Consider the following 24,682-nt stretch of genomic DNA (forward strand, 5'->3'; position numbering starts at 1 on the left):
CTGTGTAGTTTGCGCTCAAGTAACTTGTCCGAGGTTCTCAGTACTGTGACCATCTCTGTACAAGATAAAAGTGTAAAATGCAGTTATAAGGATAAATTCAAGAAGATGCACTCATGATGCAAAATGAGAGAGAGGAAGAGAGGGCGGGCGGGAGATGGGTTGGAGTTGGATCCCTGAGGAACCCTTACACAGAAAGGGAGAGTGTCTGCCTTGTAAAGGAAGGGAGTCAAGGGTGATACATTTTACGAATAAGAATGGAGTATTTGCCAAGAGTGTGGGTTTGTTTTTTTGATAGAAGCCTCAGAGAACACGTAAGAGGAATCAGAGTTGGAGGATTTCTTTTCATTAAAAGAGTGGACCACGACTCTCAGCAGAGGTGAAGAAGATGCTAGGAAGGAACCAGGGCTCGAAGAGAATCATTGCGATCAATTAGGGAATTCAAAATAAAAAAATTTTTTTGAATTCCGAAAGGGCATAGACATTAGAAATGACTCTGGAACCTTAGACGCCCCCCTCCCCCCCAAAAAAAGCCCAAACCTAGATGTCCTAGGACTATGGGAATTTTATATACAGTGAAAGGTGAGAGTCCTGGGGGGAGAATCTAGTGCCAAGGCCAGGCTCCTAAGGGCGCTCTGGGGAGGGGGCCTCCCCCCGACCCCCAGGAGGAGGAGGGCGTCAGGACCAGCTGAGTGAGTGTATCCAGTCACCTGCTCTCAACTGAGTCCAGAACAGCTCGCCCAAGGGAGGCTGTGCTAGGAAGATCAGGCAGCTGTGCCAGTAGACTCTGGAACCATCTGGATAATAGGGAAGCCATCTGCCCTGATGAGAAATCCATCTCAAGAGGCAGCAGATAGAGCCCCGGAAGGAACAAGAGGTCCCAGACCCGACTTTTAGCTAGATGGCACTGGAGCTAATGAGCCCCGGACTTTGAGAGCGTCTCTCACCGCCTCCAGGAGGGAGTGGGAGGGGGCTGCCTGCCCAGGGTGGTGACACAGAGCAGGCTCCCAGACCCACTGCCCTAATTCTTGTGCCCGGTGAGCAGAATCCCTCACCAGAGGGAGCAGTAGTTTTCATGAATGCCTTGAAATACAGCCAGGTAATTACCTGGAGGAAATTTTCATTTTGCTAAATGTTCATCTACGGAGGAGACAAGAGGAAAAGGAAAAACAAGTTCGAGGCATGATAAACACCTACTTACCATGGAGCTCTTAGAAAGAAGCCCCAGACAGGGTCTTGTGGGGGAGGATTTCGTTAGGATAAGTGTTCATCCAACAATGTCTGGCCTGTATGGATACAAACACTAATTATACACTCAAAGCCATTGAATATTATTCCTCCCTACACCCCCCTCCCGAAGTCCTTGAACCTGGCTTTTTAAGTGTGAGGACCTCATGAGGGATGATGGTTGTTGGGTATTAACTTGGGGATACAAGAGCCAGGAAATATTTCTTAGCCTGCTTCTCCAAATCTTTTCCCCCATCTTGTCAGAGTGATGCACTTGAAGAAACCGCATCCAGCAAGATTCTGACACGTGCCAGCAGTCCATCACAAAGAACAGTTATCGAATTATAAGAAGCAAGACCAAAAAAAAAAAAAAAAAAAAAGCAACCAAACCCCAAGACCAATTCCAATTCTTACTGTTAGCAGGACATGTGTTAAATGGAACTTTCTTCTCCTTCCTACCTCTCATAATGCCTGGAAATAAAGAGGAGTCAACACAAAATGAAAAAAACTGCATTCCCAACCAAATGAGAATATATTATTTGAAGGGAAAACCCCACCTAAGTCTAATGTTCAAGTGCCCTCCCCTGGAGCCCCGGGAGAATTCAGTTTGCCCCCGCCCTGTTTGACTTGAGTATTTCGATACCGTGCATGCCAAAGAGGAGAAATAGAACAGGCCCCACTGGCTGAGCTGAGGCACTCAGTGACCTTGTAAGCACCCTCTGCACCTCCTCCTGGAGGTGGGATGTATTCAGCTACAACGGCTCTCCACGTTTCTTTGATGAACAATTTTAAAGGACTCCTTTTCCTTTCTACTTCGCTTCTAGTGGCTTTAATAGTTTGGGGTTTTTTAAATTTCTTTTTTAATGTTTTGTTTATTTTTGAGGGAGAGAGAGTACGAGTGAGGGAGGGGCAGAGAGAGAAGGAGACACAGAATCCGAAGCAGGCTCCAAGCTCTGAGCTGTCAGCACAGGGGCTCGAACACGTGAGCCACGAGATCGTGACCCGAGCTAATGCGTTACATTAAAGTATAAAGCGTGATTTTTCTGCCACCCCTGTGGGCCAGTTGGGTGAGGCCCTGCTTACTGTATTTGGGGTGTGAGAGCAAAGCTGGGGGACGTGTGGACACAGGTGAGCAGAACAGCCCCTGGAATACAGGTGTTCTGATCCCCATCTTCCTCTACTGAAACCTGTGGCTTCACCGCTTGATGATGCAGTTTTAAGGAGCCACCAAAATGATCTGTGGTCAGAGATCTTCGATCCCTGACTTCTTAATTTGATTTGAATCTAATATCTCTTTTGGTGTGGTGATGCTGTGCTTCAGTTTGTCTTTACGGTGGGCTTAATAAATTTGGCCTGCCTCGTGGGCTTTGTGGGGGGAATTGAGGTACGAGGTGGAAAGCAAATTAAAGAGCCCTTCGTCAGCAGGTGCTCGGGTAAGGGGGCCCTGGCCTCACCACGAAGGGAGTGCTGCTCGAGGCTGAGCCGGTTATGAAGGACAACTTGGGATCTCTTGTTTCCATTTCACCTGTGTCACCACTGTCCTTTCTGCACACCAAAGGCTTGAGACCTTGGAGAGAGGCAAGGAGGAAGGAAGGATGGGTGCAGTCGCAGTAAAGCAAAAGCCCCACGCTCCGGGATCGCAGCAGTCAGGCTGGAGAACAGCATGGCAAGAATTCCTTCAGCCGGAGGGAAGCTAGGAGAGATCAGAGTGGTTCTTCCACCTGAGGAAACTCCAGGCCTCCCAAACCCATCTTGTCGAATATCTGAAATCCCTCAAGTGTATGCATGGTTTTCGTGAGGGCCTAGAACCCTTGCCTTTCAGTGATTTGACCTGATGTGATGAACTGAGAGTTTCAGGCTCTGGGGGCTGGATGCAGAGTAGAAACGCGAAAACAGCTGACGTGGCCATAGCTGTCTGTCCTGGGTTCTCTTCCTTGCAGAGCTTATTGGAAACACTTATCTTTGCCCTGAGTTAGAAGCTGGTGCTCCAAATGGACGAGGAAGCGCAGAGCGATGAAGTCAGGCTGGGGAGGGGGCTGGGGACGCGCTGGGCCCAGCCAGCAGGGCGTTTGAAGAGTCAAATTGCAGTTTGTCTCCTCAAGTCACTAAACAGCCCTGTGCTCTCGGAGGTGCCCGAGGGCGTGGTACTTTCTTCCGATGCACCTTGTAATTGGATTCAGCTTCTAAATCCTGCGTGAGTGACCCTGAACCACAGCTATGCCAGGACAGAGCCGGCTTGGAACGGTTTCCCCAACACAGTTCGTACCTCCTGAGGCGTGACCTGTCCCCATGCCAGATTTGGTCATTGCAGTCAAATAAAATAAGTACAGGAAAAGTTTAATCTATCTATTTTTGTAGGTGTATTTTTTTTTTTTTTTTTTTTTTTTTTACTGTTTATTTTTGAGAGACAGCATGAGCTGGGGAGGAGCGGATAGAGGGAGGAGACACAGAATCCGAAGCAGGCTCCAGGCTCCCAGCTGTCAGCACAGAGCCCAACGCACAGCTCGAACCCACAGCCCGTGGGATCATGACCTGAGCCCAAGTCAGATGCTTAACCGACTGAGCCACCCAGGAGCCCCCAGGAAAAGTATAACTTGAAGTATTTTGTATGGTAGAGTTTCTTGATGTCCTAACGTTCTCAGCATTTCATAGCCTCAGACCTGCCCCCTTTAACTTTCTCCTCGGCCCCTCCGAGTTCGAGCGCCCTCCTTGTTTAACGTGTTTGAGACCGACTGCTGTGTAGGAACACACTGCACGTAGGAGGAAGGGGCTGCCTTGTGCATGCCTGCTCCCTGCTGGAGATCGATCGGTGAAGTGATTTGAAATCGTTAAATAAGAAACGCTGGTTTGAGGTGGTCAGGCTGCTGCCACAACGCTTGGGGGTTTATTTGTAAAATGTTGGCCCAGAAACATGGACACGCCGGGAGTGAAAACTGTAGGGTTTTATCTCCCAAGTTTTCTCTGAAAGCATCACTGCGTGTGAGGCACTGTGCTGAGCATTTCTATTTCAGGGTAATTTGGGAATCACATTTGAAGTTAAAGCATCCTAGACATGAGGGTTATTTCTTGACTTGATGGGAAATGTCCTTGGAATATGCTTCTTGCTTGTCAGCGTAGATAAAATGTTATTATATCGAGATGTTCAGGTTTGAGAATTCAGTGTTGTGTATAGATCAGTGGTTTTTATTTTTCGCTATGCATTAGAATCACCTGGGTGATTCCGGAAAAACACTGATGCTTGGGTCCCGCCCCAACCCGTTAAGTCAGACTTACTGAAAGGTAGAGCCTGAACATCTTTATTTTTTGGGAGGAGGGTGGAATTTGTGCCTTTTACTGTCGTTGCGGGTCCTTTAACGTAGCTTCTAAAGAACAGTGTTTGGGGGTGCCCAGGTGGCTCCATCAGTTATGTGTCCGACTCTTGATTTCGATTCAGGTCATGATCTCACTGTTTGTGAATTCAAGCCTCACATCTGGCTCCATGCTGACGGTGTGGAGCCTGCTTGGGATTCTCTCTCTGCCCCTCCCCTGCTCTTGCGTGTGCTCTCTCTCGCTCGCTCTCTCTTTCTCTCTCTCCCTCTCTCAAAATAAATAAACATTAAAAACAAAAGTGTTCATCCAGTAAGGTTGCCCTCACTCAACTGAACCACAGGAAACTTCATCCCAGAGTCTGTTCCACAAATATTTTAAGGGTCCACCGTGTATCAGGCATTCTTCTAGCACCTGCTGGGGAGAGTCTTGATGGCCGCCTCCTGGAGTTTATATTTCTTGGTTTTGGTAAAAGATTCTCCTTCAAGCCTTCTCAAAGTCTGAACGTACCCCCAACAGCACCATCTCATTCCGTTGATAACACTGAACCTAATCCTCAGGTCTGGGCGAGGCTGTCAGAATCAGAGTACTTGACGTCTTTTCTGACCCTGGGATTCCATTTCTCCTCAACCACATGTAGGATTTGGATTAATTCACTAATTTTAGCAGGTGCATTTCTAGTGTTCACCCCTCATCACGCTCTGTGGTCATCTAGCCAAAGAGTCATTTTTGTTTGCCTGTTACAAAGAAACAAATAACGCACTGCTTTCTTTTTTCCAGAACCCTAAGCTTCACAGTTAAAATGAAGCAATACTTCTCAGTTAAAAAAAAAAAAAAAAAAAAAAAGTTTAACGCTGTGGAGCAAGTAGTATATAAGCAAGTGATATCAGCTTAAATGGTAGTGATTCAGTTTAAAAGCAAACCCAACGTTCAAGAATGAGAGACTTTAAATTATTCAGACGTTTTGGGTTGTTCTGTGTCAAACTGAGTATAATTATCACAGTCCTTCTGCATCTTGAAACCAATATTGTCTGTCTTCCCCATTCCCCAATAACTGTCTAAAATCCTGATATATAGAGCATGAACACCAAGGATAAAATGCACATTCAATTAGGCAGAGACTCTTAGCTGACCTAAATAGCAGTTCACTCGTGCGATAATGTGACCTGAAGTCACAGAGATGAAAATCTGTCGCGTGAGCTGGGGTAAACCTGGCACCGTGCAGGCTCCCCGGTGGTCAGAGGATCGTCTAAACTTAGACCGGGCAGAAAAATACTGCAAAACCTTTGCAGGCCTGGTGCATATTCCAGGAATATTTCTTCCTCGAGATGTGTGTGTAATTTGTCACCTGGCCTATCCCTGTTAATCCTCTAAAGCTCATCTTTATTAGCACGAAGTGCTTTGGTAGTAAAAAAAAAAAAAAAAAAAAAAAAAAAATGGAGCAGTTTAACAATTTATATATTTTCAGGTTGGTTTTCTATTTAGAACTTGAGAACTGCACCTTCTGTTCGAGAAGGTTTTCTCTTTGGAGACAGCCAGCATGTGCTGGGATTTGGGGGAGCCGTGGGCTTGACAGCCATTTGTATTAACAGCATCTGTACCTGTCTAAGAAACGGGTACTCTGCTGTATTTGCAAATGTATATTTCTTAATCACAGTGCTTTCTTTTGCAAAAAAAAAAAAAAAAAAAAAAAAATCATTTTGTTTCTTCAGGTTTCTTGCCGTAGATCTGACGGTAAATTCCTATACTGCTGAAGGGAGATCCCTTGCCGCTGAAATGACCTCACATTTCTTTTGGAAAGAGATGGATAAAAATAAATTTAACCCCTAAGTTCATTTCCTACCCAGCAACCATCTGTTGGGACGGTTAGAGATTTCCTGGATCATTTGAATAGTAAGGGGTTTTGATGGATACGTGGCTGGATGGGAAAAGGGCAAGGATGAGATGTTTTTCTTCAAAGCAGTAAGGAAAAACTTAAAGGCAATCTAAAACATTAAGTTCCGCAAATATTTATGGATGGAGCGTCCCTGAACAAAACAGACAAATCCCCTGACCCTTCCGGAGCTTACAATCCAGTGGGGAGATAGCAGATAGACACTAAATATAACCAGTAATTTACATTAGAAAGTGGTAAGTGCCATGGGGGACAAATAAAGCAGAGGAAGGGAAATTGGGAGTGTCAGATCTGGTGGAGGAAGGGTTGCGGTTTTAAACAGATGTCAGGGGGAGCTGCATCAAGGGGAGGGTGTGGGGACAAAAACAGGAAGGGGATGAGGGTTTTAGCCCGGTGGTTCGGGTAGGGCAGGCAGTAGAATGGAAATGTCAGGAGTGTGCTTGGCTGGTTGGAGGGCGAGCCTGAGGGAGTAAGGTGGGTGGGGCAGGGGGGCGGGGAGCGGGCAGTAGATTAAGCAGATCAGGTCGCCGAGGTGAAGGAGGTGGAGACCACATAGGGCCTGGAGGGCCTTGGAAGGACTTTGGCTTTACTGTCAGTGACAAAAGCCTTTGGAGCTTGTTTGAACAATGATCTGGCTTCGCTTAACTGTCTCAGCACTCATCAGATGTCTGGGAACAACTTTTTCTTTCCTTGAATTTCATTTCTCTTCAGGAAACACAGGCTCCACCCTGCATTTTTATTTTTATGTCTATGACGAGTGTAACAACAATAGCTAACAGTTGTTTTGTTGGGTAAGCTGCCGGTCACGGTACGTGGGTGAAGCCCTGTGACCCTTAAACAGGTCTAAGCAGTAGATGTGACCATCTCCATTTTATCAGTAAAGAAACAGATCTAGAGGGTATAAAGGACTTCCCCAAGGACCTTGGGCCGCACAAGGGGCAGAGTCCATACTCGTTCCCAGGCAGTGTATCTCTAGGCTCCTGGCACTTGACCCCAGTGGTGAAACACTCGTGCCCTCCCTGCCCTGCATCATCCACAGACATCCTGTTGAGCAACCCACTTTTTCATCAGCCTCGGGACCCTTGGTCCTTCCTGTCCCCAGACCTGGTTGACTAAAGGAAGATCTAAGGCCAGCCTGGGGAGAGGGAGTACATGGGTTGTACCTTGTGGATCTATGTGTGTCTTCCAGAGGGTAGGTGGGACACGTTTGTTAGAATCATCTCTGGGGTCATGTCAGATTATCCCCCAGTTATGACATAGTGTCCTATGTGCCCAAGAGTAGGGGTGGGGGGGAGACAAAGAACCCCGGCTGATTCCAAGAACCCCCCCCCCCCATTGAAACCACTGTTGTGCATGTTGCCGGGTAGTAAATACCACGGTCCGGGGGACACGCTTCTTGGGGTGTGCAGTAACCATCGTGCGACGTGATCGATACTCTTGCCTACAGGTAGACATCATAACGAGGGAGTAGAATTTGCAACTTGACTTCACTCTCAGTTCCCTCCTACATCCAGTCATTAGTCACTTAATGTCACTCTAACCTTTTTATGGCTAGTGAGGATGTCGTCTCATGAATTTGCCTTTTCATTTTGAAAGGAAGGATGTAAGCATCTAATAGAAATGGATGAGGCGAAGTCGGTTCTAAGGAGGGAGCCGTTACAACCTTATGAGAGTGCGTAAATGTGGACGTCTGACGGATTTAAAAACACCGGGCTTTAAATTATTATGTTTTATGGAAACAAGCATGATGATAGCCAGCGGAAATAGGTTTTCGAGGTGCTGGTAAAAGGCAGATCCCTCATTGGGGAACTTCTGACTTTGCTGAGGGAAAACCTCCACAGATATGTAACATCTACGTAGCACATGGCTGTCACTAATATATCAGAGCTGACGTTCTGTTTTCCAAGGAAAAGAATGCCACTCAGTGCTTGTGTGGCATATACTCCACTTTTAAATAAGACGCCACACAAAAGGCAAGGAGAGTATAAGCTTTGCTTCCCTGCTGTATGTGTCATTGGATGGAATGGGGAGAATACAGGTTGGAGCCAGATCAGGCATGAATTTGAATCTCTTTTCCTGTTTGTTGATTCTGTGACCTTGTGCAAGTTATTTAACCGCTGGATACCAGTTTCCCATCTATAAAATGAGAATAGTGTCATATACACTTTGCAAGACGGTAAAAACCAGTAAATCACCTGACCCCAGTAGGTACTTAGCATGTATTTCCTTCACGGTGGTCAGTGATCATGTAGCTGGGGGTGGGGTCAGGGTAGTGAATGAAAAAAGATTATCTTATAAAAAGAGAAACTCTGAAAAGTAATGGGTAATTACAGTTATTTCACACAGTGGGGAGCTAAAAACAGAACGGAGTTTGAACTCCTTTCCCTAAAATCCCTGTTGAGAACCTACCATGTGCCGTGCCTGACTCCAGGTGCTGAGATTACCCTAGAGATCAAGATCACAAATACTCTCTGCTTTCCCAATCTTGACAATTTAGTGAAAAAGCAGACACTGAGTAAATACTCTAATCTGACCAATAAATGTCAAAACAGAGCTGTGTGTAGTGCTCTGAAAATGATAGGGAAAAACCGTAACACGGAAGTTTGACAGAGTCGGGAAGATGGAGAAAACCTTCCCTGAATAGCAACAGTGCTGACTTTAAATGGGAGCTCGGTGCCCTTAACCCTCATAGTACCCTCAGGGACCGTTGGGTCCCATTTTGGGTTTTGGAATTTCATTTATTTTAATTTTGAGAGGGAAAGGGAGGAGCAGAGGGAGAGAGAGAATCTCTTGCAGGCTCCACACTCAGTGCGGAGCCCTGTGTGGGGCTCTATCCCATGACCCGGGGATCACGACCTGATCTGAAATCAAGAGTTGGGTGCTCAACCAACTGAGCCACGCAGGTGCCCCTGGGATTCCTTTTTTGAGCAGCCTTAACTGTTTTTTACAGATTTCCATTTCATGAGTTTTAGCTCTCCTAGAGGTCTGCCAAGGAACAGGGGAAAAGCGTACTTACTTCATCTAAAGCAGAAAACAATGGTTCTATCTTACCGTTACCATATGGATCCACTGGACTTGTATAAATATAAGATACATTATAGGATCATAGTGATCTTAGCTTTCCTATATCTTGAAATATTTTGCTGTTTAATCACCTGAGAATTAGTTCACCTCTACTTATCAATTATTCCTAACCATGCTAAAAAAGAATAAAACCAAAACACTAAAATTGTAAGAAACACAGAGAATAATGGAGTAATCTATAAAGTGATCCAATACTGAAGTAAATGTTAATTATTATATTATCCTTGAGTTGTCTACCTGCACTTTTGTATCATCTCTCAAGAAGACCTAAAAGAAATCTGGAGACACCATCTTTGTACCTACTTTTTAAAAAAAATTTTTAATGTTTATTTATTTTGGGGCGGTGGGGGGGGTAGAGAGAGAGTGTGAGCAGGGGAGGAGCAGAAGGAGAGGGAGACACAGAATCTGAAGTGGGCTCCAGTCTCTGAGCCGTCAGCACAGAGCCTGATGTGGGGCTCGAAGTCACTCATGGGCCGCGAGATAGTGACCTGAACCGAAGTCAGACGCTTACCCGACTGAGCCACCCAAGCACCCCATACCTATTTTCTAAAAAAATCTTCAGTTGAATATAACTGAGCTTTCAGAATTTTACATTTTTCTCCAATGATAGTAAAGAAAATTGACAGAGGAAGTCATCTCATGATTGTTTGGTGAATCGGAAGATAAGTGCAAAAAGCTCTGTAGAATCACTCTAGACTCTGGTGGTGATCACAGTCAAATTGATTGTGAAATCTCAGACCGATTTTCCAGATGTAGATGGTCTTCATGAATTTTCCCCAACTCAGGAATCACTGAGCCAACAGTACATTTCTTTTTTTTTTTTTTCAACGTTTTTATTTATTTTTGGGACAGAGAGAGACAGAGCATGAACGGGGGAGGGGCAGAGAGAGAGGGAGACGCAGAATCGGAAACAGGCTCCAGGCTCCGAGCCGTCAGCCCAGAGCCCGACGCGGGGCTCGAACTCACGGACCGTGAGATCGTGACCTGGCTGAAGTCGGACGCTTAACCGACTGCGCCACCCAGGCACCCCACCAACAGTACATTTCAAAGGACAAAAGAAATAAGGTATTCTTATCCAGTCAGTCATCCAACAAGAAGTACTTTGCCATGCGTTTTGCAACAAAAACCTAGACTGTCCCATTTGGCAAAAAGGTTGCGTGACAATATTCTCTCATCTTTGAGGATGTTTCTGTACCAAACATTTTCTTCATATGCTTCATGAGTGAACAACTGTGATGTGCACACAAAGGTAGTTGGAAGAAATAGATGGTGTGGAAATGAAAAATATAATCATCAGATTGTCATTCTAATCGGTGTGACTAAATCTAAAAAGGAAGATGTTGCGCAATTAAGCCAAGAAGATGATTGTGCTCGTCGCAAAATTATAAGCCGTCAAAATGTTCGAAGATACTGTGTTTTGATGAAGCAACTGTCAGAAGCAGCAGAAGTAATGACAAGTTAGAACTCACTAGAGATGCATATTTGAACAGTAGAATCGGCATTTGCAAGATGGGTACAGTCCACTTCCTTTAAGACTATTGATGGGCAGTTGGTTGCAATCAAAGGATGCCACCCAGTTGGGGGGTCTGTACCTTCAGGGTCAGGAAAATAGGAGATACAAATTTGGGTTTGCTGTTGAAAGCCTTTCTAACATCTCTAACAAAGTTGTTTCCACTCTCCCTTTATTCTCTTGTAAATTATTCATTAAATTCATTCCAAAAAAGCTTTACAAAAAATTAAAGGGCTCGTTGGATACAGATGGTAAATGGTGTTGACCACTTTCTTGGAATGTGGGGGGTTCAGGAAGCAAAAGGTGAGGGGAGGAGGCATTAAGACGAATCACATGTGCAAAAGTCCTGAGGTCGGGGGCAGGGTTTTTAGTTCAGGAATTAACTCAGGCTTGTGGGGCCGCAGTGCAGAGGGCAGGCTGTGAAATGAGGCTGGAGACTGGAGCCGGGGGCGCCTGATGCATGCTTGGTAGGCCTGTGGACGATTTTTGTCTTGATCCTCAGAGCAAGGGAAGCCAACACGGCATTTTAAGCAGGGACCAGCCTCATCACACTTACATTTCACAGGAAGATTGCTGTATTTGAGGTGATTTTTTGAAGTCTCCAAGACGAGGTGTCGAGTAGGCAGTCAGGTGTGTGAGACTGAACCTCAAAGAGATTTCTGGGCTGGAAATTTAACAGTGTGATTCACTCACATTTACTTGGGTGGAAGATCTTTAGTTGTTAAAATCTCGTGCAAGTATGCAAGCAGCCCAGGGGGGAGTATAAAGTGAGAGAGGATCCGTACTTGGCCCCTGGGAGGACCAATGATTTTGGCCCTGAAGAGGAAGAGGTGTTTGGAAAGGAGGAAGAGAAAGGTGACCCCGGTCATTGAAGAAAACCTGGGGCCGTTGTGTGAACGAAGATGGAGGGAACAGATGTCACATGAGTGAGGTGTCTACGGTATTGTTGCCTGTCGGGGGCAGAAAAGAGAATTTTTAAAAAACTGTTTTGGGGGCACCTGGGTGGCTCATTCTATTTAAGCCTCTGACTTTGACTCAGGTTATGATCTCAAAGTTTGTGAGTTCGAGCCCTGCATCAGGCTCTGTGCTGATAGCTCGGAGCCTGGAGCCTGTTTCGGATTCTGTGTCTCCCTCTCTCTCTGCCCCTCCCTCTGTCTCTCTCTTTCTCTCTCTCTCTCTCTCAAAAATAAACGTTTAAAAAAATGCTTAAAAAGCTAGTTTTGAACTGAGCAGCATGGAGATTGTTGGTAAACTCATTGGGTGCTGCTTCAGCAGAGCGATGAGGTTACAGGCTAGGTTTGGGTTCGTGGTGGAACCCGGAAGTGAGACGAGAGGGCGTGGATAACTTGTGAGAAATGTGGCCGTTGGAAGGGGGATAGGGAGAAGATACGGGAATACCACGTGGCCATGTGATCAATGCACCAGCCAACTGAATCTCATTTACCTTTTATTTATCCAGGCTCATTCTGCTTTAATTTCCATCAAAATGTTTTCCCTTTATCAGAGACTTGAATGCTGATGATGTTTTTAAGCTGTCAGGAGTTTTCTCAGATTCCATCTGGGTTTGGGGGGGGGTTTGTTGGATATCGAGCCCCCAGCTGGGACAGGTGCTGATTCCTGTCATCAGGCTGTGAAGGGTGCACAGGCCTGTTGGACCCAGCACCCAGCCTGTTCCCTGCGCTTTGTTTCTCAGCAGGGCCCTGTGAGGTTGGTTCATCACCTGCATTTTACAGATGCCGCAGCCACGCTCAGCAGTGGTTGCCCCGGTGCAGTCCAACATCTAGGAGGAAGGAGAGTGGCCCAGCCAATCACTGATGGGACTCCTACCCATGATAACATCTGAGTTACAGTAACAGGGGCGTCTGGGTGGCTCAGTTGGTTAAGCACTGGGCTCTTGATATCGGCTTAGGTCACGATCTCACCATCGTGAGATCAAGCCCATGTCAGGCCCTGTGCTGACAGCATGGAGCCTAGCCTGCTTGGGATTTTCTCTCTCTCCTTCTCTGTCTCTGCCCCTCCCCTGCTTGCTCAGCTAGCTCTTGCGTTCTCTCTCTCTCTCCCTCCCTCCCTCTCTCCCTCTCTCCCTCTCTCCCTCTCTCCCTCTCTCCCCTAAAAGATAATTAAAAAAAATCTCAGTTACAATAACAGGCTGCTTCTCACAAAAGATTTTTTTTTTTAATGTTTGTTTATTTTTGAGAGAGAGAGTGTGAGCAGGGGAGGGGCAGAGAGAGAGGGAGACACAGAATCCAAAGCAGGCTCCAGGCTCTGAGCTGTCAGCACAGAGTCCGACATGGGGCTTGAACCCACAAACTGCAAGATCATGACCTGAGCCGAAGTCGGATGCTCAACCGACTGAGCCCCCCAGGCGCCCCTCACAAGAGATTTTTCAAATCAAAACCCAGATTCCTGGGGTTGTTTTTACTGTTATTCTTTGTAATATAATCATATGGTCTGTCAGTATGGGACCGGCCAAAGGCCAGGAAGATCTCCTTCCTTCCTGCTGTTGCCATTATGGGACATTTCTCTTAGCCACACTGGACTCAGTCCTTCTGAAGAACGGCAGTGGTAAGGTGAGTTTGCTTCCAGAGGCTCTGGGAACGTGGAAGGTTTAAGATTCGCTTCTACTCCCTCACGCCCTAGACTGTGTCATCTCCACGCTCTGTCCAGGAGCCCAGGGCAGGAAAAACTCTGATCAGAAATCCCTGAGTACATGGGGTCATGTTAGTAAACTGTTTTGACCTCTATATATGGACAACCATGGAGTAAACAGGAGTCCTAGCCGGCATCATTCTGCTGGGTCGATGCCACGTTGGAACAGAAGAGTTTCTGATGACCGCCGTGGCTTAGCAGTTGCCCTGCGCACGGTGTGGTTCCATTTTCGCAGAGGATCGAGCTGACCGAGCATGTATGGCTGGATTTGGCACCTCTAAGTAAAAGAGGAAAAAGTTGGTGAGAGCAAAGTAGAACAATATTGCTTATTTGTTCGTGGGCCGGTTTTCCCCAGGACCAAAATACCGGTTTCATATGCCCTAGCAACCTGTGGAAGGCGCTAATTTGAAAGAAGTGCCCATTTTGCTTTCCTAGAGTTTTGTTCCTTTTCTGCAGCTAAGGGAAGCTTAGAGAGTCTCTTTGAAGTGCATGTGACAAGGTGTTGCTTTGCCTCGAGGGGGAGATTGTGGTGTCACAGCCACAGTAAATGGTGTTAAGGAGTTAGGTGTTTATTTTCTGCGCGTAAATTCATGTCTGTGCTCATCTGTGAGGCTGGAGGATGACTGTTGGCCTCTGCAAAGCCACAGCAGCCTCGCATCTGAACACACGGGTCTGAGAACTGACCATCCTAACTCTGGGTGGCATTTCAGACTAGGGGCTGGTGGGGAAATGATGTCGATGTTATTTCCTGAGCCTAATCTTTCCTCCCTCTGAATTTTAAAACAAACAGCCCTTGCCACAGATAGATACACAAGAGTAGTTTTCTACCCAGATAAAGTTAGCAAACTATAATCATTAAGTTTGAAAGACATTTTGGGTTAGAATGGCTAAAATAAAAAAGACAGGAAATAATGAGCGTTGGCGAGGACGTGTGAAAAAGGAACCTTGGTGCGCTGTTGGTGGGAATGCACATTGGCACAGCCCCTGTGGAAGACGGTATGGAGGCTTCTCAAAAAATCAAAAATAGAACTACCATATGATCCGGCAATTGCACTACTGAGTATTTACCCAAAGAAAGAGGAAAACACTAATTTGAAAAGGTACATGCACCCCTATGTTTGCAGCATTATTTACAGTAGCCAAGATATAGAAGCAACCCAAGTGTTCGTCACTTGATGAATGGATAAGGAAGATGTGTGGTGTAGGTGTACAGAATGGAATGTTACGGACCCAAAAAAAGGGAGGAGATTGTGCAACTTGAGACAACATGCATGCACTTAGAGGGAATTCTGCTAAGTGAAATAGGTCAGGCTGAAAAAGACCAATGCCGTATAATTTCATTCATAAGTAGAATCTAAAACAGCAACAAGTGAAAAACCAAAAGGCAGAATCAGACTTACAAATACAGAGAACAAATTGGTGGTTACCAGAGGGGAAGGCGTGTGGGGACTTAGGCAAAACGTGTGAAGGGGGCTTGGGGGATAAGGTTTCTAGTTATGGAATGAGTAATTCACAGGAATTAAAAGACAGCACATGAGAAGCACAGTCAATGATACTGCAGTAGCTGTGGGTCAGGACAATTGGGAAGTGCACTTGCAGTGAACACAGCACCGTGTGTAAACTTGTGGAACCACAACCACGATGTTGTGTCCCTGAGACTAATGTAACATTGTCGACTATACTAAAAAAAAAAAAAGAGAGAGACACATCTGAACAAGTATTACTGTCATTTTGAAAGATCCATTTAGGTGATGTCCTTTTAGGTGAGTTCTTTTTTCTCATTATAAATCAGAGGTGCATTAACTGGCGGTGGGAGCAAATGTCCCTGAAATATAAAATGCATTTTAATGTTTATTTTTGAGAGAGACAAAGCATGAGCAGAGGAGAGGCAGAGAGAGAGAGAGGGAGACATAGAATCTGAAGGAGGCTCCAGGCTCGGAGCTGTCAGCACAGAGCCCGACGCGGGGCTCGAACCCACAAACCGTGAGATCGTGACCTGAGCCAAAGTCGGATGCTTAACCGACGGAGCCACCCAGGCGCCCCTGAAATACATTTTAAAATGGAGGAATTATGAAAAGAATATATTTTGAATAACTATATTAAAATGCTATGATAATTCATACATTAACATGATTATGTTGCATTATGTATTTTACAAATTATAATACTCCTATGAGAATATATTATATAAATATATACTAACATAAGTTATAAATTATGTATTGTACAAAATGTATACGTATACAGTGTATAAATTATAACAAATTATAAATTATACCCAAATTATATATAGTTATATGTAATAATGTAATTAATTTTATAATTAATATTAGCATACTTACACTAAAATACACCACATTGTAGCCACAATACCTTAATCATAAATATTGGGACATCTCGAAAGTCAGAAGTATAATGCCCACCCTCAGTGTGACCTCATTTGCCTCCAAGATTGCTTATGGACGCAACTATCCCTTAAGCTTTGACCACTTGTTCTCAAAGTATTGTAGCATTTTCCTCTAGGAAGGCTTTTTGGGGGGAGATCTTCCCCTCCCCCCATACTCAAGATTTTGTCTTCCCAGTAACTGTTTCCAGGGATATTGATCCATTTATTTAAAAATAGAAAGATAGCAGCAGCAAGGAACTTTTAGGAATCTCTGCAACATACAAGAGCTACAGAAAGTTTCTAGCATTTTATATATTGATAAAAGCAAGATTCAACTGAGTGCATTTTAAGATCTTAATGGCTTTATCCAACTCTTCATGAATTGGTCAGCGTCTCATCTAGTAGGTAGAAAGGGGCTCCCTGGAGCTGTACGATGTGAAAGACTTATTAGGTAGGAGGGAGTGGGAACAAGGAAGTTACACCAGGCAGAAGAGCAGGTTGGTATTGCAAGGTCACTTTTCCTTAGGGGAGGGCAGGGGTCTATAAGTCAAATGGCCTAAGACGGGCTGAACTGGCAATTCCTGATTGGCTAGGATTCCATTTCTGGGAGAGCTGAAACTAAGTTAAGTCTGGGTTTGGTGATACGGGGCTTAGCATAAGCAACTCCATTTTGGACTTGTCTGATTTTTAACACAATCCAAATTTAATGAGTTACTAGCCTGAGACGGTTCCAGGACTGACCAAATTTGCTGCCACTTTCTGTAGGGCAGGCACTGTGTGTAAACACTTGCTACCCTGAATGTGCGCTTTCAGGTGGGGGGGGCCTTTATATCTGAGTAGCTGTGGTTCACTGGTTGGGGATTGGCATGGCATGAAAATGGCCTTGAGACTTGCAGCTTGCTAATCTGACTAACACCCACCTTGCAGAAAAGGAGGGGGTCTCTCCGGGGTGCAGGTAAGAGGTGGTGGTCACAGAGTGGTGTCATGGGTACCCACAAGCATGCTTTTGTATTTTACGTAGTTTTCTGAAGCAAAGTTAAGCTTTAGTTCAGAATTTCTTTACATTCATTATTTTGGCAACTTTAAAATAATTTAAAAAGCATTTTCACAACATCACCAAATGTAAAGTGGGAATATTTTCCTAAGAGTCCTAGAACTTGGAATCTTGGGATTTAAAAGATATTTTTAAAGAAATTATTTCCAGCATCTCTACCCCAGGTCCCTGAGGGGGCTGCAGAGTTAATACCACAAGTTCTAAAATCTTTGAACACATCAAGCCTTGGTTATAAACTCTCATATGAAGTATGTATAATATGTGAGTATATCTGTGTTAGAACATTTGTCCAATCTAGTTACTACTTTGATCAGTAAAAACAAAAACAAAAACACAAACTTTTAACGTTATCACTAAATTCAACATGGCTTTGTATCCTTTTGTATATTCTCAGTCATCAGATACTGGAAGTTCAACTCTTACCCCCTGAGGGGTCTAAAAATTTTTCAAAATAGACTCAAAAAGAGTGGGTATTACAGCTCGAGGGAGTTAAAACCAAAAACAATACAACAACCAAAAGATTGGAAATTATTTAGTGATTTTGGCTTTTAGCCTAGGTCTCCATTCTTGGAAAGTATGTCCGCTTATTCTAAAGTAAAATTTCATCATGGAAATTTTTGTTTTTCAAACTATTTGGCACTGCTTTAGAAACAAGGTGGAATTAAGGAGAAAGATTTCTAGCCCATGTCTGGTAGCTGTTCATGGTTTCCCTAATTAATATTCAGTGTGAAATAAATCACCCGCTATTCTTTGAAACATACTAAAAGATGCCTTCCATTCCCTGCGGTCACCCTGTGAACCAGTGTTATTGGCATCATTTGTGTAAGCAGAGATAAAAAGCAGGGGTACGAAAATATATCAAATGCAGTTGAGAGAGGGGTGGCAGTTCCGAATGCCACAAAAGGTATAAATCATGCATTACAAGTCTGAATGATCAAATGGGCAAAGTTCTAGTGGAATCTCCGCCTAGCAGAACCCCCCACTTCTTTAGGAAAGACTCACCGGTTACCTTGCCCAGATGTAGGGATGTAGGGTGGCTTATTCTTAGGTTTGGGTATCCAAAGCAAAGCAATTTGATGGCCACTACGTAATGGATTAGTCGAAAGTTTGTCACGTATTTGAACCTTGGAATTTATTTTCTCATAAAAGTAGTTGGTATGTAGGTTCCCCCCAAAACCTCCCTGACTCCGAAGGAAACCGAAAGACGTTTTCGATGATGTTCTTCTACTGTGCCGCTGTTAAAACGGGGGGCGGGGGGGGGGGGGGGGAATGTTCTTCTGTCCTAATATTTTGGCCCTGCCAGCGAATGATCAGTCACTTGGCCAAGTTCCACGGAATTGCCCGCTTCTTCCTCTGCCACTTCTTCTGTGTGGCAGAGACGTGGTGAGCCCCACTGTGTGGAGGGACATTTGTAAGTCACCTGAGGAGGATGTGTTTGCATTTTATGAAAGAGTGAAAGAAAGCCTAACACCCACTCTGCCTCCACCTTCCAGCACCCCGTTGATTCATCACGCACACGCACATGTGCACGTACAGATTTTAAACAGAAAAGAGTGATTGAAGGTGTGGGACTTGCCCAGTCAAAAGAGGGTGATCTGTGACACGACACTTCATGAAGGGGTAAAGAGGCAGTAAGAGCGTGGAGTCCCAGCATATGGATGCCTGACAGATGTCTTCAGGAAGGTTTGTGAGCGACTCACATGAGCCTCAGCACCAGCTTGTGGGAGCTCTTTTACTCTAGAAAGACCCGCACGGAGCCCAAAGGAAGGTTACTGTGTGGATAAAGCAGATTAATTCACGTGTTCAGGGTCTAAAAAGCGAATGTATGTTCTCTCTCCTTTGTTTCCGTTTGGTTTAGCACTTACTAGAGACCCGTCTTTGGGGAAAAAAAATATGTGTATCCTTGCATCCATCAGCAAGCAGAAAATGGGGAGTGAGAAGCTGTAAGCATTCTTAGGATCTCAGGGTGGTGATCATCAAGGAGCCAGGTGGGCAGATACTATGAAATAATGGTTAGAAACTTTTTAGGCAAGAAAAAAAGACAAGTATGAGAACAGCAACTCAATTAACTGAAAATTTTACCGCTAACATTAACAATCTTCGAATGAGCAAATCAAGAAAACTTTTCCTTTTCCTCCTGTTACGGCCAAAAGGTTCTTAAAAGTGATGTACCAGTCAATTTTTTTTTTTTCAGTGTGAAAAAATACTGATTGTCTCAGAATTTTTTTTTTAATCTTGAGTTATTCAGAAATAAAAGTCATGATTTCTTGGTTTGTTGTTTAAAAAAAATTTTTTTTTTACATTTATTTATTTTTGAGAGACACAGAGACACAGAGCACAAGTGGGGAAGAGGCAGAGAGAGGGGGAGACACAGAATGCGAAGCAGGCTCCAGGCTCTGAGCTGTCAGCACAGAGCCTGATGCAGGGCTTGAACTCACAGACGGTGAGATCACGGCCTGAGCCAAAGTTGGACACTTAACGGAGCCACCCAGGCACCCCCTTTTTTTTTAACCTTTTTTTTCATTTGTTGTTTTTAAAGTTCAGTAGGCGTAAAGTATGGGTTTTTTAGGTTTTTTAAAAAGTGGATGGAATATTTATGGTTCTCGATGGAGGGAACTTGTTAACAATATTGCCAGGCGGACACATGCCCCACTTCCCTGAAGCAAAGTTGGCTGCTGCTGGAGGAAGGGCCCCAGAAACAAAGAGAATGCAATACGGGGCCCTTATGGTAGATCCTAAGTGATGGTCCGAGAGTCCAGATTTAGCAACAGGCACAAGGGGACAGAACCTGTCCTGCAGACAGTGTGAAGAAAAGACAGTTCTGAGGATGCGTCTGCCTTGCAAGGAGCGGGGCTTGACACATTCTCCCGCCAGAGTTGGGTAAATGTGGCCCGAGAGCCTTAAGTGTGCGCTGCTTGTGTTAATACCCATGGACAGATCTGGATCTGCGGCAGCTTTTACCTGCTTGGCCGTTTCTTAAGTGAGCCTTATAAGGATGTTCTGCCGCCCAGAATTCGGTTAAGTAGTGACTGATAACAAGGGAAGTTTGAGTTGGCAACGTAACGAGCACCGGGCATGGGGTTGAAAGAGCACCAGCTCCAGCCAGAAGGGTGCCCTGAGCCTCTCTCGGCGTATGCTAACATGATGCGCGTTCATTAAGTGAGACTTGATGGGACGTCGGGCGTTGCTTGGATTGTGGGCATTAGCTGCTCTCAGCTTCGGAGGCCTGAGGAAAATGTAAATGAGCCGGTTTGAGCTCCACAAATGGAGGTATCGGTAGCCAATAGCCGAATTTCAGGCTTACGGGGGGACAGGGAGGAGGGGGAGTGGTGGGGCGCCTGCCTTGCCAGTGCAACTTGGTTATTGATAGTGAGAGGCTTTGCAGAAGGCGGGGTGAAGGAAGGGAGGAAGGCTGCGCGAGCCCTGCCGGACGTGTGTTGAAGATCTGGCTTGGGGTTCTGGCTCTGCCGTTGAACACGCCGTAACCTTCGGCAAACGACTTTATTTTTCTGGGCCTCACTTTCCTCTCCCGTAAGGTGATAATGTCCTGAGTTCTTGGCAGTTTCGAAAACCCTTAATTCTGAGCCAAGGGAACGCGTCTGTGGGGAAGGTGGTCCGTAACCACGCCTGGGGTTACCGTTACAAATGCCAGGTTTTCAGTGCAGGGAGTGGCCGAGGAGCAGGGTGTGAAAAGGTGTGGGAGGAGTGTGCCAACACCAGGACAAGCAGAGCAGGCTTCTCGTTTGCGTTTTATTCTGATGAACGTTTTTATCATGACTGTAATGGCTCTATTTTTTTTTTTCTTTTTCTCCTTAAAGGCACATTCAGACGAAGTAAGGAGCACTACACTGGACAAAAATCCTACGTGCTTCCAGTGTCATTAGTCCTCCTTGGTCCAGTTTTTAAAGTGTCCTGTAATGCTTTTATAACTAGAGACTTAACACCATAAATGTGAGCAAAATCTCAAAAGTAATTAGGTCAACTTGCTGGCGTTAGAAATGTCTATCTTCCAAATAAGCAGTCTTGAATATGTATTCTCCAGTCTCCTGGAAAATGATGCAAGTTCTCTGAGCCATATAAAAACAGGTGTCGTTAGATCTGTTGATAAAATTTAACATTGAAACTGGAGACTCCTTATTTTCGAAGTTAGTTCTTTAGTGCTGAGTGTGTTAAACATTCTGATGCCCTCTGAGATAGACTGTGAAGTACAGGGTGAGCCTCTTGACAGCTGAACAGCTCACCCATCATCTTAACCATACGGTACACAGAAACATAACATTAATTTCACTCGTATGGGCTCCAGTCCCGAGGTTCTAGAAACTGTTGGGTGAGTAGACACCACATTTGTAGGAGTCTGATTTTCAAACTGTTCCATCAGGATGTAGACATAAGTAATGCTTAGGAACACCTGTTAGGAGCTTTGCAACCAAAGCCCAAAATGACCCTTGAGTTAAACATCCCACAGGGAGTGAAACCAACATGTGAGTGTTGAGTGACGGACTAGAGCAGACCATTTTCTACTCGTTAAAGGTCATTGTTGACAAGGCTTTGCTTTATCCATGTAAGTTGTGGGTGCATTCCCTTAGAGGGCAGTCCACAGTCTGATAGAGGTATGGAGAGTTTCCTGAAGACGTTCAGCCTAAATTTTCTTCTAATTTCCTCTTCCAGTTGCTGTGCAACTGCTCTCTCTTGTCTTATCCTAAAAGCACTTTGTGGGGAATGTATGCAATGGGAAACAGTTCAGCGCCGTTTCTCTCATGGGTGCCACAAATTTCACCTTTCATAAATGTATGCTTTGCTCGGAGAAAATGATCACAGTGGGAATGAATTCATTGCTTTTCCACAGCTGAACAGGTTCCACCCATAATAAAGGTGCAGATAAATAGAGAATAAACTGGTCCCAAGTCCTGGAAGAGAGAGAGATTCCCTAAATGTGTTTCTCACACCCCCCCGCCCCACACACTTCAGTGCTGGACCCAGTTCTAGAGTTGCCACTTGTATTTATCTCAAATCCTCCCCATCTTCCGTAATCTGTCTATACCCCCTGCAAAGTTAATCCTCAGAAAGGCTAGGTAGAAATGTAACACCCATTAAAGGCTTGATGAACGAGTAATTGTACCAGATTACAAAAGTGTGGGTGGCTCTGTCTCTTCATGCCCTGCTTACAGAAATTATAAAAATAATCCAAGGCAGAAATCCCACGTTCCTGACCTACGGGAGGAAGATTCGGAAGCTTTGGAAGCTGGAAGCTTTGGAAGATTCTGAAGCTCGGTAGGCATGATCTGGGAGTGATGGTGCACTTGCCGTGTCCACTGCCTTCTTGTGGGGAATCCTACTACTCCATCTTTAGTAGAAATGCGACATGATTAAAGAATTAAGTAAGCAAACTCTCCTGGACCAAAAGAGATGTGTTTTACAATGGATTAATTCACTTGAGCAGATTGTCTCCTGCTTTCAACGGTTATTTGTGTTCTGTGAGCACAGCTGAGTTGTGATTGTGTGTCCTTCATGCCCTGAAGGTTAAAAAACTACCCTTCCTGGTGGTTGGTTGGTTGGTTGGTTGGTTGGTTTTTACCTCCCTGCCCTGTGATTTTAAGGATCTTCTCTGATTGATTGGCCTAGGAGTAAAAACGAAAACATTCTTTTATTTGTTCAGAGGGACTGGGGGCAGGGGAGGACATCCAAAAAACAGGTAAAGTCCTTAAGTTTTTCAGGATCTACTTGAAGTAAAGCCCCAGCACCTAAAGGATGTCTTACTCTATAATTTCTTCATGTTTTATCACTAGATCTTGGTTTTAGCACATACCTAGCTTTTGGGCTGATGGACAGCCATCACCTCAACAGAAGTATGGAGAAAATGCAAATCAATGGAATTTAGCTTTTCAAAATGGAAAGAGATGCTGTCACTCAGCCTTATCTCCTGGGTTGGCTTTTGCTATCACCCGGCTGTATCATTGTGTATGATCAGAATTACCACAGTACAGTGCAAACAGTAATACTGTTTAGTAATAAAAATACTACTTTGGGATCTGTTAGTTGCTAGCCATTTGTATGACTCCTAATACTAAAAGAAAAAGAAAAGGAAGAAGAAGAAGAAGAATCTGGCCAATAATCAAGATTATAAGCCACAGTCATTTGCTCCCTGGTTTGTAAATGTTTTCTTCATGTGGATGAGAGCCAGTAACGTAGAATGCAAAGGGGTTTGCCCTGGGCAGGCAGTAGTTCAGATGCTGGCTGTGCTACTGTAAACCTTAAGCAAGTCAGTTAACTTTTCACAGACTTCAATTTTTTCACCTAAAAAAACAGAAAAAAAAAAAATACAGACTTCAGGATAGAATTAAATGGGACAATATATAAAAAGGTCCAAGTAGAGACCCCATTAATGTGCCCCTTGTTTTTTCTGTCTTTGTTTAAATGTGTATAAGTCTTTTACCATCTTTAATGAATTGTATTTCTTGATAAGCATGCAGTTCCTAGCCCATCCTGATTGCTTAGTAATTGATTGAATGAACAGATGAGGACATATATTTACTGGGATGTGAGTATTATTTCCTCCACTAGACAAGGAACATAGAGTTTGAAGCTTCCCCAAGATTACCCAGAAGGTGGATTCCTGGCCTCCATGGGCATCTAGAGAAGTATATGACCATGTGAAGTTCGGGCAAAAACAGTATTGGGAAGTTTCAGTATGTGTTAATCATTACCTTCCTCTCAAACACTTGTCTTGCGAGCATATAATCTGTGCGTGACATTGAGTCAGATATTGAGTAGCCCTTTCATTGTACTATCAAGAGAACCTCACTGAATGCTTAGTTTAAAACTTAGGTGGAGAGAGGGCACCTGGGTGGCTCAGTCGGTTGAATGTCCAACTTGGGCTCAGGTCATGATCTCACAGTCTGTGAGTTCGAGCCCCACATCGGGCCGGCTGCTGTCAGAGCAGAGCCCGCTTGGGATCCTCTATCCCCCTCTGTCTCTGCCCCTTCCCTGTTCTCTCAAAAATAAACATTACAAAAACAAAAACAAAATAACCTTAGGTGGTAAGGAGAGGAAGGTGCTGTCCTGGGGGTAGTAGGCAGTGGTGGATAGACTTTGCTGGGACAGTGTTTAATTCGAATCAAAGTGCTAATAATCACTTAATGAAAAGGAAATTGTATGAACTGTGATTTGACCCATGTCCGTTGTCCTTAGAATTAAGTGTAGCCAGCTGCCAGTTGTTAAAGGCACGATGCTTCCATTTTCCGTTCCTAAGTTGGCTTTGTTAGATGAGTTTGTGGTGTTGATTTGAAAAAAAAAAAAAAAAGGTGTTGGATTTCTGAAATGTTGCTTGAGTATCTAGTTCGTAGAAATCAAACATGCAAAAATTGTTCTTTAAAAGGTGCTTATTTTGTAGGAGAGGGCCACCACCTTGAAATAAAGTGTATAGTCAAGTGAAGAATTACCAATTTACCTTTTCTTGTTACACATAAGTTTTTTCAGATAGCAGAGTTTGGTCTCACATTAAGAGCATCAGTTAGAAGGTAAGGTAACTTGAAGAAACTAGCTTTTACCAAGTGGTTTCCTATTTACTAGGTTGAA

General features: G+C 44.5%; 1 protein-coding gene across 11 annotated transcripts in view; it reads left to right on the plus strand.

Annotated features, from left to right (window-relative positions):
- CELF2 (CUGBP Elav-like family member 2) overlaps nucleotides 1-24,682 on the plus strand; it is a 527,290-nt gene that overhangs the window by 249,714 nt on the left and 252,894 nt on the right. The gene's annotated exons all lie outside the window — the stretch shown is intronic.

Source organism: Prionailurus viverrinus, chromosome B4 (genome assembly GCF_022837055.1).
Source record: "Prionailurus viverrinus isolate Anna chromosome B4, UM_Priviv_1.0, whole genome shotgun sequence".
In the NCBI taxonomy this organism is placed as follows: Eukaryota; Metazoa; Chordata; class Mammalia; order Carnivora; family Felidae; genus Prionailurus; species Prionailurus viverrinus.